The following is a 12696-nucleotide window of genomic DNA, read 5'->3' on the forward strand; positions in this document are numbered from 1 at the left end:
GTGTGAAGATAACATATAAAGCAAGAGACCAGAGAGGAAGGAACCAAATAAGCAGGTACTGTGCTCTAAGCACTTTACAGATATCTCATCTGATCTCACAACAATCCTTTGAAGTTGATTCTATTATTATTATTACCATTTTACAGATAAGGAACCTGAGTCCCTGGTAAGAAGACAGAGGTTAAATGACTTGTCTAGGGTCCTCTGAGGTCAAATTTCTTGATTCCAGGCTTTTATCCATTGAGGGGATCTCATCTAGATGCCTTAGGGCAAGGTGAGGAAATAAAGTTATCAGGTATAGAGGTATGTTAGAGAAAGTCTAGAGGGTAGAAGTGGAGCCTGAAAAGGAATCAAGCAATAAGATTGGGTTTCTTCAGAATGGAGATTCTGGAAATAACTAGTCAATTTGAAGATCAGGGGCAATAGATACTTATTTCCATGAGAAAAGCAGTCCAGGAGTGGAATGAACTTCCCTGATAAGATGTGGTAGTGAAAACCCTGTAGAATTAAGATGTGCAGACTGGAGAGGAATGAAGACAACATAGCTGACTTGGTCATCCTCCTGACAATAGAGACTTTGGGGCCTCTGATAGAAAAAATAAAAGTAACAACAAAAATTTTAAAAGAATATTTCATTACCTCCAGCAACTAAGATGATGGTACGTTTCCCTTGGAAGATGGCAAAGTTGTTCCTGAGGCAATACAGGAAGTTACCAGTCCTCAGTCTGGTAGAATACAGCAGAGCTTGTGAATTCTGCAGTCAGAACCTTTAGGAATCTAGGGTCACACCATCATCCTCAGGTAAGACAAAAAAAGAAGGATGCTAGTGAAAGGCCTCTCTGGCTACCTAAGGTAGAAGTGTTTATCATCCTGGACAGGTAAAATCACAGTGTTAGTTGAGAAAGAGAACCAAAGTACTTGAAATTATGTTCCAGTTTTCCTGATCTATAGAGATTAGCATTAGGGCTCTGGATTTTTCCTTTAATATGAGATGAATACTATAAATCCCTGAAGTAATTTTGCTGCAGGGAATTTGAGCAGCATTTATCTCCTGCCAACCACTAGTTCTTAGAATTTTACTCATAACAGAGTGGGGTCAACTTTGCCACAGAATAAGGGTTACTGCTCTAGGCCTTGTGCTTTGGTGTTAGAGGAGTTTATGGTAAAGAGAGCTCTAGGCTGAACATGCAAATTAGCACTTAATCTCACCTCTGCAGGGGCCATCTTTGAGAAGGAGAATCATAGGATTTAGGGCTGGAAAGGATTGTAGAGATGATCTATTCCAACCTTTTTCTTTTAAAGATAATAATCACAACTGGCATTCATACCATGCTTTAACAATTTCAAAATACTTTACACATATTATCTCATTTGAGCCTCAGAACAACCTGTGAGGTCATTACAGCACATGCAGCATGGGTGGGTATGGCCAATACTGGGTGAGTGGGGAGGGGTGATAGTCCTTGAAGTGTGTGTCCTTATTCTTTGCCTGCTTTCAATCAACCCTAGGGAAACTTTGGAGAGCTGATATCTAGCCACCAGTAGCAGAGTGGATTATACTGTATGATAACAAAATTGTTCAAACTGGCTGTTTAGCCAAAAAAATTGATGACTCAGGAGTTGTTGAGCCAGAACTGAGTGATGGGAGCTCAGAAATATCATACCAGAAACCTCAACTCTTCAGGTTTATCCTTACAATCTGGAGGGGATTAGTAATCAGTAGTCCTCTGGATACCTCCCTGGGGGAGTGACCCTTTATGTGTATGTGTGTGCTATATATAATTATTGTTCCCATTTAGTTGAGGAAGCAGAGGCTCAGGGTAAGTTAAATGATTTACCAAAGATCACATAGCTAGTAAATGTGAGCCTCTTTTCCTAAGATCACATAGCTAGTAAATGGGAGAGGTGGCATTTGAACCCGAAATCTTTCTGCCTCAGTCAACCACTCAATCTACTCCTTTCCCAAGGAACGTAGTTTTCATAGTTTATATTCTGCCATCTGCTCTCAACTTGTCTCCACACTTTTTTATTTCCCTAATTTTCTTCTTCCCTCCTCCTAACATCAATCTCTCATTTAATAGTTAGGAGTTTATGATGACTCTCCTTTAGGGTGCAAGGAGCAGATAGGAATTTCTATTCCTTTTTATTGTGTATGGGAGGTTTTGTTTTTAATGGATAGGCCCTCTTAATATAACTGTATTAGTCCTTTAGATTTCATTTCATTTTTGCAGCATGTTCCCTTTCAAAGACTCATTGCACCATACAAACCACTTATATAACACATGAAGAATGTTTCTTAAGTGACCAATGTTTGAAAACAGGGAGTATGGAAAGTAAGAAGTGACACCAAACAATTATGATTTCAAATACTAGAAGCTGGGGCTGGGGAGGTATGCTGTCACAGAAACTTGGTCCCCATTCCCCAGGGATTAGCTTTCTCACTAGTTTAATCTTTTATCCCAGGCAGTCTGATTTTTTGACTTTTATCCCAGGCAGTCTGATTCTCCCCACCCCCCCCATTTCTTAATGTTTTGTTTGCCATATATCTCAATCTATCCAGTCAATGAAACTATAGTGATTCCTTTCTCTTACTGTGGGTTCATAGGTCAATGTGAGAACCAGGCACATAAAAATTTTATAACATAGGATGTAGAGCTGGACAGAATAACAATATCTACCATTTACATATCACTTTAAAGTTTGCAATATATATTTACATATGCTCACTACAGTTCCATGAGATGCATGCTAGTGCCCTCATTTTCCAGATGAGGAAACTAACACTGAGAGTGGATAAATGATTTGCTCTGGGGCATATGACTAGTGTCAGAGGTTGAATATGAATTGACACTAAATATGTATAAAGCCACCTAAAACAAAAAGATCATCTTTGTTGATGTTGAGTCTTGTCCAACTCTTCATGCCCTATCTGGGGTTTTCTTGGCAATGTGATTGGAGTTGTTTGTTATTTCCTTCTTCAGCTCATTTTAGAGAAGAGAAAAAAATGAGGCAAATAAGATTAAGTGACTTTTCTAATGTCATATTGCTAGTAAGAGCTGATGGCTAGATTTGAACTTAGGAAGCTAAGTTTTGCTGATGTTATGTTATCTAATTCAATGAAAGTCGTTTCTTTGTCTTTAAAGCCAGGGCACTCTACCCATACTCCACTGCCTTCAGAGTAGCAGAGAACGGAGTCATAGCTTTTATGATGAACCTGAATCTTCATACATTCTTTTTCTTGGGCATTCTGGTGGACCTAGTGCATGCATGTGCGCGCACACGCACACACACACACACACACACACACACACACAGAGTTAGGGAAGAGAATAAAGTCATAAAATGGGGAACTGAGGCAGAGAATTCACAGTGCTTGAGGACCTACCCCACTTTCCCACCAACCTGCAAGCTGACTTAAGCAAGTCAATTAACCTTTCACTGCTCCATTCGCTCACCTGCTAAGTGGAGGGAATGATACTGACCTAACTCACCAGGGTGTCAGGAGATTAACCTATATCTTCAAAGGGCCTCATCATCATTAGAGAACTGGATAAATGCTAAGTGTTGTTATTTTTATTCGAAGCCAATGACTATGCATGAGCTTTTCCCTCTCTTCTCCCCCTCTTCTCACCCCCCTTCCTCCTTTTGGCCCTTTATTGATTCTACTGAAATGCTGGGGGGTGGGGATGCAGGGATGGGGGGGGGATGCTTCTGGAATCTGTAGAAATGAAATACCCTGGGACTCATCACTATAAGGTTAAGTAAATGTTCTCTGCAAATAGCACGGGTTTGGTGCAATGCGAACACATATCAGCATCGTGGGTTGTGTGTTTGAATGTGTGAATGTGTTTCTTTTATTAAACATTTAAAGAGCAAAAAATGGCATTTGGGATGTAATCAGACTAGGTCTTTTTGTATATTTCCTCAAGAAGCATTATTCCATGGAGTTTTTTTTTTTTTAGGAGGGAAAGGGACAGTTAACTAACAACCTTTTAGGAGACAGCTTGGTGGGATGGGAAATGTATTGGATCTGGGGTCAGAGAACCTGGATTTGTAATCCTGTTCCACTATTTATTTGATGCATGACCTTGGTCAAGTCACCTCTGGATTCATAATTTCCTGTTGGGGGATTCACTAGATTGTTATAAGATGTCTTCTAGCTCTAAGCCTATGATCCTATATACTTAATTAATTCAGTATAATAAAAGTGTTTGAATTAGGAGATAGTCCATTCCTTAGAAAAGAAGTTAGAATCATATAGTTCCTTACTTCATCTTGGGATCCTTAAGGGATTTAGGAGTACAGCTAGCTCCTCAAGAGCTGTCATTTCTGTGAAATGGGATTTTTAATCTGCAGGGCTCTCCTCAGGGCAAATGCCTCTCTTTGCAATGTAAGAAAGGAGAACCTCAGTTGATAGGTAGAATGGAAAGAGAATTGGATTTGGTTTCAGAAGACTTGGTTCCACAATAATAATTATAGTTAACATTTGCCTAGCACTTTAAGATTTGCAAAGTATTTTACATTTAATAAATTGTCTTATTAAATTATCACAACTACTCTGTGAAGGAAGTGTTCCCCATATGACAATTGAGGAAATTGAGGCTGATGGATATGAAGTGACTTGGTCAAAGTCATAAAACTTTAAATGTCTGGGGCAAAATTTGAATTTAGATCTTTCTGCTAGTTGTGGAATCTCTCATGTCATTTGACTCTCTGAACTTTAATTTCCTCCATCTATAAAATGGGGCAAGAATACTTGGTTGTTTGTCTTGTAGAACTGTGAGGAACAAATGAGATGATGGTGAAAATACTCCTGTAATCCTTAAAGTGATGTGAATGAAAGATATTATTATTATTATTAGTTCTTCTAGAAATTGACAAGTAATTGGAAGGAAGAGGTTTCTAGAATTCTCTGGGCTTTAAAAAACCACTATTGTTACTGTATGGTTGCAATATATAGAATATAATAGTGACTGATGAATTATAAATGAATATCACACAGAGGGCAATGGAGAAGATGGGTTTGAGCAGACTGCAACATCAAATCAAAGAAGAACTTCAAAGAAGGAAGGAAGAATGAAATAAAAATGGAAATAAACATTTATTAGATACCTATGCTATGCCAAGATATTGTACTCATTTTATCCTAACAACCTTGAACAGTAGATGCTGTTATTATCAACATTTTGCAAATGAGTAAACTGGAGGCAAAGAGAGGTTAAGTGACTTGTTATGGACCACACAGTAAGTTTCTAAAACTGGATTTGAACTCAGTTCCTTTAGGCTCTATCCATTGTGTCAGTGAGAGTTAATGGATAGGAAGCTGTGTATGATGTAGTAGATAAGTCATTGAACTTGGAGTCAGGAAGACTTGGGTTCATAGCTTCCTCAGACAGATACTTCCTTACCTTATGACTCTGGGCAAGTCACTTAAATCTTTAATGCCTCAGTTTCATCATCTGTGTGGAGAGGAATGGTTGGACTTGATGGCCAACTTGATGTCATCAAGGAAATGAATGATGGTAAGAGATGTCAACTGGGAAGGGCAGGGAGAAGAAGTGAATAGCTTGAGGGTTCTACTTGCATTAATGAAAAAGTCAGAGGAAATTTAGTAAGGTCTCTGGTATGTGGAGTATAGATCCACATGGTGATCTTGAGGGGAGGACAGTGACAAGAATCTCTTTGGTGGACAGGCATGGATGGGTTGTGATATGAATCATGGGAGACAACTCCAAAGTCAATGAGATCATATGAGTAAAGTCAGATGATCTGGTGAAAGTAATTATCCCAAGCTTCTTCAGCAAAATGAAATAAAAGGACTTCCAGTAATTAGAAATAATGGAACAGGTGATTGATATTTAATCAATCAAGTCACTAACCCCCTTCCCCCACTTAAAATAAATGATAAGATGATCAATTCATAGTCTGTAGACTTACTGTGAAAACTCCTTCAAACTCTAATTCTGCACAAGAGTCATGCTTACATAGGCTAAGATAATTTGACCATATCCCAAGGGCCATCTATAAATTATCAAAGCTAGATAACTGACATCTTTCCCAGAAATTAGAACTTTGGCTTTTCCAATTAAACTCTTGGGAGGAAATTTTTTTTTTTGGGGGGGAAGACCTCATCTTTGGCCTTCGACTGGTCTCCTTCCCCCACTTCCCCTTTCAGCTGTAGAAAGACTTTTGAACTTCAATGAAACAAATAAACATATATTCTTTTCCTCAATTTATAAATGAGGAAACAAGTTCAGAGATTTAAATGACATCAGAGGTCAATTAGCAGAAAGATCTGAGTTAAAATCTTGCCCCATTTTGAATTCCCTAAGTTCAAAGGTTTTTGAACTTCCCATATCTTCATCAACATCTTAGCATTGTCTCCTCAGAAATATGGCCACAAAGTTTGTAATTAGGAGCAAAGGTTCATCGTGATTAAGGGGAACTTCTTGAGCATCACAAATGAGAGAAAAGGACAAGAAGCGTTAGTCACCCCATTGCCACATCTCTTCTCTATGTTTAAGCCTACTTTCCTCTGAACTCTCTGTTTTTGTGAAAAAAAAAAAAAGACTTTTGGGGGAGATGTTTTATACCTGATTGTTCTTATTATGCCACCTCAGCAAAATCTACTTAAGGTTGGCTAATTAAATTACAGTCTTGAGGTAGAAGCATATAATGATATTAGAAAAGTATCTTTGATTCCTTAGGGTTCTTAAAACCCTGAAGGGGAGATGTAGTCAAACCCTAGGAATCTGTTTTTTTTTTTTAGTGAAAGTTGGAATAAGTACCTTTAGAACTTACATAGGCTACATTGAAAAGATTTTCCCTCCCCCCCTCCCCCACTGCTGTCTATATTTCTTTTCAAAGAAAAGTGGTTAACCTCCTCTGGCTATCCTCCAATATGGTCTAAAGCAAACAGTGAAATAATATGAATTAGGGCAGCTCATAAGTCCAAAGTGTGAGAGAAATGAAGGTGGCATGAATAAGATATTGGGCAATAAAGAAGTATAAATATTATATATCTATACTTGAAGTCCTGACTTCAATAGATCTATGATCTCATCAATGTGGTTACTCCCTCCTTCAGTGCAGATTGCAAACCATCTATTCTTTTTTTTTATCCTGTGTGATTTTTGTCCATATCCTCTCATGAATTTTCTTCTGGATTGAACTATAAACCAGAATTTTTGTGTTTAAGTCAGGCAAACCCCACAAATCCCACTGAAGTCATAGTCCCACAGGTGTGTTGCATTCAAGGAAGCTACCTCAGTACAGGAATAAGAAAGTATGGTTTTATTGACTTGAACTCAGATTGTCTGAGTTCAAATCCCATGTTCTTTCTACTACTAAATGCTGCTTCTAAATATATTGATAATGATGCCTTTGAGTCATCAAGAAAAGATTAAATTATGTCCATGTGAGGTACCTAGATGACTTCTAAGATTCATTCTAACTATAAATCTTATGATGATGTCATCTTTTTAATTCTCTCAATTGTGGTTTTAAAATTTTCCGTGATTCACCTTCAGAAAACATTGAGTATGTGAGTAGGTTGAAGGTGAGGTAGAGGAGGTTGTGTCCCAAAGTGATTGATGAACATTTAGAAAATTATTATGGAGGAAAGAGACCTTAAATAGAATATGCCTGCTTTTATCAAGGGAGAAAATAGAACAGATTGAAGGAGATTATCTATCCATGCAGAACTCCTCAACTGTTATACTCAGCTATCATGAAGATGGTGTTGGATGAGGGAAGGAGTCTTACTTTCAAATCAAAAACAACCAGCTAATAGAAGTTAAAATTAATCTAAAATCAAATCAGATTAAATAGGATGGAAGGAAAGACTTGAACTGGTAGAGGACTTTGGAGTTAAAATAGCTTAGGATGTGAGAGTTGTATCTGGGAAATTTTCCACCAGCAACAAGTAACATATATGTCCTTAATTGTGAGGGGTGATGTCAAACCACATAGTGAAAAGAGACAGACTCTGGGACACTGATGGAGAATTCTCCTTATGGGGTGGCTATGGAGAAGAGGAACAGACCAAGGTAATGGGGGAAGGAAATTAGCATTTATATAACACCTACTGTGTGCCAGGCTAAGTGTCTTTACAAATATCTTATTTGATCCTCATAATAAACATATGAAACATTATTGTTGTTCAGTCATTTCAGTCATATTCAACTCTTTGTGACCCAGTTCATTTGACAGATGAGGAAACTGAGGCAAAAGTTGAGTGTCTTGTCCAGGGTCACACAACTAGGAAGTGTTTGAGACCAGATTTGAACTCAAGAAGATGAGTCTTTCTGACTTCAGATATGGTGCTATCTCCACTGAGTTACCTAGTTGTCCTTGCATAGGGAACAGGTGCTATCATCTAAGGTATTATCTATTTTATAAATGAGGAAACTGAGACAAACAGAGGTTAATCGACTTGCCCAGGATTGTTCAGCTAAGTGTTTAAGGTCAAATTTGATCTCAGAATCTGACTCTAGGGCCAATACTCTATTTACTGTTCCAACACCTACCTCAGGTGCAGGGGAAAAGGTCACAGTAGTGGGCTTCCCATTTTACCTAGTTTATTTTTGCTAGCTAAGTTCCAAGACCTATAGTCTCTAATCTGCTGAAAGCCAGCAAAAGTTTACTCTGGGGAGGGCAGTCCTGGAAGGAGAGGAGTTGTGACCAAAGTGGAGATCAAAGTCTTGCTTGCTTGCTTGCTTCCAAAGGACACTTGGGAGGTTTTATAATGAACAAGCAGGTAAGATACTGATCTCCATCATGCCTCTGTCTCTAGGTGGATTTGAACCTGTCACTGATTATTTTATTTTAGATTTTTTCAAGGCAATGGGGCTAAGTGGCTTTCCCAAAGCCACACAGCTAGGTAATTATTGTGTCTGAGGTAGGATTTGAACCCAGGTACTCCTGACTCCAAGGCCGGTCCTCTATCCACTGCACCACCTAGCTTCCCCCTGGCACTGATTATTTAAGGACATTCTGGAGTCTTGAAGATACTTTACCCAGTTTATGCTGGAATGGGGAATTGCCAAAATCACCTCTGGGCTCTATAAAGAGCTTAGTAATAATGGAGAGAGGTGACTTGATCTCTTCATTTAGACTCCAACAAGTTTAATCTTAGCACAGTCAAGAATTTAGGGCACTGTAAGTCACATGTCAAGGCTTCTCCTTTCTCTTTATGAGTCACCAGCAACCGGCTTGGCCTGTTGTTCAGAAGTCCCAGGGAGGACCCTTCTTTTAACATCAGAAAAGGGGAATTATGGTAGAGTCTTTGGAAGAAAAGATTCCACTGGTGAATTGCCTAATGAATGGTTTCCTCTAGGACCTTACAATTTGAACCTTGGCAAACAAAAACAAAAACAAAAAAACAACAAAAAGCAAACCTTTCATGTTAATTAATAGCACCTGGGAAGGAAAGTACTGAGGGAAAACAATGGAATGATGCTTTCATGTTTCAATTTGTGATCCCTGGAATGTGAAGATGACAACCTATTCAATTTTATAATTATGCCAAGAAGGGACACTGAACAGAAAAACAGCTAGGTGGTGCAATTGATAAAATAAGTGCTAAACCTATGTTTAAATCCTGTCTGGGAAGGCTTAACTAGTTGTTTCTCCCTCTGTAAAATGGGGATAATAATATCCTCTTGTGGGATTAGTTTGAGGATTAAATGAGATAATATATGCAAAGCTTTTTGAAGACTTTAACGTGCCATATAAATGCTAGCATTCATGCAAGATAGGATAATCAATCCTTAAAGAACAACAAAACAATGTGCCAGGCATAGGATAATTAGGTGGTGCAATGGATAGAGAGCCAGCCCTACAGTTAGGAAGATTCATGTTCCTGAGTTCAAAGCTAGCCTCAGATTCTATCTGTGTGCCATCAGTAAGTCATTTTAATCCTGTTTGTCTCAGTTTCCTCATCTATAAAATGAGTTGGAGAAGGAAATGGCAAACCACTCCAAGTATCTTTGCCAAGAAAATCCCTAATGGGGCCATGAGGAGTCAAACATGACTAAGCAACAATAAAATATGCCAGGCAGTATCTAAGTGTTGAATCCCATTATTTAGAGATCATACCTGAAGTTTAAGGAGTTTCATGTCTCAGTGGTTCAGGGATCTAGAAAGTAGTCACAATTAAAGGAGGAATAATCACAAAGTAGATTGATATATTTGATTGAGGAGTTGCAACTCTGACATCTAAGGAAATTTCTTGTCCTTGAATTGGGAAAACAAGAATTTGAATTCTTATCTAAATGCTGACTAAGTCATTAAATATCTCTTGGCCTCAGCTTTCTTGTCTATTAGATGTAAATAATAACATCACTGACTTCACAGATTTGAGTAATGATCACATGATAAAATAATGAAAAGTGCTTTGCAAACTCTAGTATTCTTTATGTGATAAATGCTAGCTATTATTATTATTATCTAGAAAGTTTAAATGCATTGAAATACATTTGAACAATGCATTGAAAAAAGTGACCCATTTTCCTCCCCGACTTGCTAAAGGAGTGGGAAGACTATTTTTCTGTCAACATGTAAATTACACATGATCACTTATTCAAGGTATAAATTAACTAATATGAACATTTGATAAACCCCCACTCAGATGGTAATAAGCACCCTTAGAACATCCTATATGATCTAGAAAGATGTCAGACTGAGTCTTTTTTCCTGATAAAATTGACTTCAAAATAATCTTCATAATTGACTGAGCTCATGTTTTGCTAGAATTTCTTTTATCTTTGCATAAGCAATATAGCCTCACTGGAGGAATCTTTTTCAACAATCAGGAAAACCATCCCTTCTCTAAACAACTCAAATTTTTTCTGAGATACTTCATCTCCATCCTTCAACTCACAAGGATTTATGATCTAAAAGTCATCCTCAACTTTTCCCCCTCCAAATACTTGTTGGGTCTTGTTGATTCTACCTTCTGACATTTTTCTGAATTCATTTCAAGTTCAGCTCTGGGTTTCTTTAGGTGGGAATATTGAATAGCTTTCTCATTGAAGCTTCTACCTCTAGTCTCTCCTCCTTCTAGACCATTCTCTATATACAGCTGCCATAACAATCTTACTAAAGTATGTTGGATCATGTAATAAACCTGATTTCTCCACCTATGCTCCACAAACCTTTAGTGGTTCCCTAATATAATTATGCTCTTTTGCTTGCCATCTAAAACCCTGCACACACATGCTTATTCTTTTCTTTCTTTCTATTTCTTCCTTCCTTCATCTTTCTTCTTTCCTTCATCTTCCTTCTTTCTTTCCTTCATCTTCCTTTCCTTCCTTCCTTTCCCCCTTTCTTTTTTTCTCATTCTCCTTCCCTCTCTGCCTTTTCCCCTTCCTTCCTTCTCTGAACTCTCCAATCATCAACAAACATAAAATCTCAATATGCAAATAATAACAAAAGCAAAAATTGCATATGTGAACTTTCCAGTCTATTTTTCCAGATTTATTTGCCATTACCCCACTTTATTCCATCAGAATTATCCTACTTGTGTAACTGGTACTCTACACATTCAGTCTTCTGGCTCAGTACTTCTGCAAAGACTGTATCTCATTTCTGGAGCACACTTCCTCCTTACATTTGCTTCTTTTAATTTTAGGCCTCTTTTAAGGCTCAGCTCATTTGCTACTTATTTTTTTTTTTAAGGTTTTTGCAAGGCAATGGGGTTAAGTGGCTTGCCCAAGGCCACACAGCTAGGTAATTATTAAGTGTCTGAGGCTGGATTTGAACTCAGGTAATCCTGACTCCAGGGCCGGTGTGCCACCTAGCTGCCCCCATTTGCTACTTCTTACATGAATAACTTTCTGATACCCTAAGTTGCTTGCTTCCTTATTAAATCATCATGTTTATTCTGAACTTTTCCCCAGTTGTATCCGTTATAGTAGAATATCCCATTTGATAGACCCTCTGAAGACGGGTTGTTTTAGAATTTATCTTTGATTCCCTAACACCTAACACATACCCTTCCTTTCATATAGTAGATATTGAATAAATACTTATGACTAGATGAAGATAATGATAATATTAGACAGCTCTAAAATCCAAAAATCCTGATTACTGAATCAGAGAACTATTATACTGAGAGGACTTTAACAGGGGAGTCATGGTTTAATAAGGCTTTACTTCTACTTCTGTTCTGACTCTCATGGCAATAGAAATGGGGAGAAGGAAGACAAGGTATTGATTATCATGGGATTTTTTTTCATGATTCTGGTTAATAGATTTTTTTTAATCCATATGGGGGAAGTGGGTTGAACCCTAGAATCATAGAACTGGAAAGGACTTCATTTTGCAGATGAAAGTGCTCACTTTGGTAGCACATATATTAAAATTGGAATGATACAAGAGAAGATTAGCATGGCCCCTGTGCAAGGATGACATGCAAATTCATGAAGCATTTTACAGATGAAGACATGGAGACTCAAAGAAGTTATTAATTTTTTTTCCTGGTCACACAGGATCAGAGGTAGGCTTTTGAACTCAGGTCTTCTGACTCAAGAATGAGTCCTCTTTCCATTGTACCTCACTGTCTTCTAATAGGTAATTAGGTGGTAAGGTAGATAGAGCATCACCCCAAGACTCAGAAGGATCTGAGTTCAAATTAGACCTAAGATACTTGACACTTGTTAGCTGTGTGACCTTGGGCAAATCACTTTACCCTAA

The 12696-nt window shown here is 37.9% G+C and overlaps 1 non-coding gene across 1 annotated transcript; it reads left to right on the forward strand.

Annotated features, from left to right (window-relative positions):
- Positions 1-12334: 12334 nt before the first annotated feature.
- LOC141515666 (U6 spliceosomal RNA) lies at positions 12335-12442 on the forward strand. The gene has a single exon (XR_012476425.1). It is a non-coding gene; the product is annotated as a U6 spliceosomal RNA (small nuclear RNA).
- Positions 12443-12696: the final 254 nt, after the last annotated feature.

This window comes from Macrotis lagotis, chromosome 2 (genome assembly GCF_037893015.1).
Source record: "Macrotis lagotis isolate mMagLag1 chromosome 2, bilby.v1.9.chrom.fasta, whole genome shotgun sequence".
Lineage (NCBI taxonomy): Eukaryota > Metazoa > Chordata > Mammalia > Peramelemorphia > Peramelidae > Macrotis > Macrotis lagotis.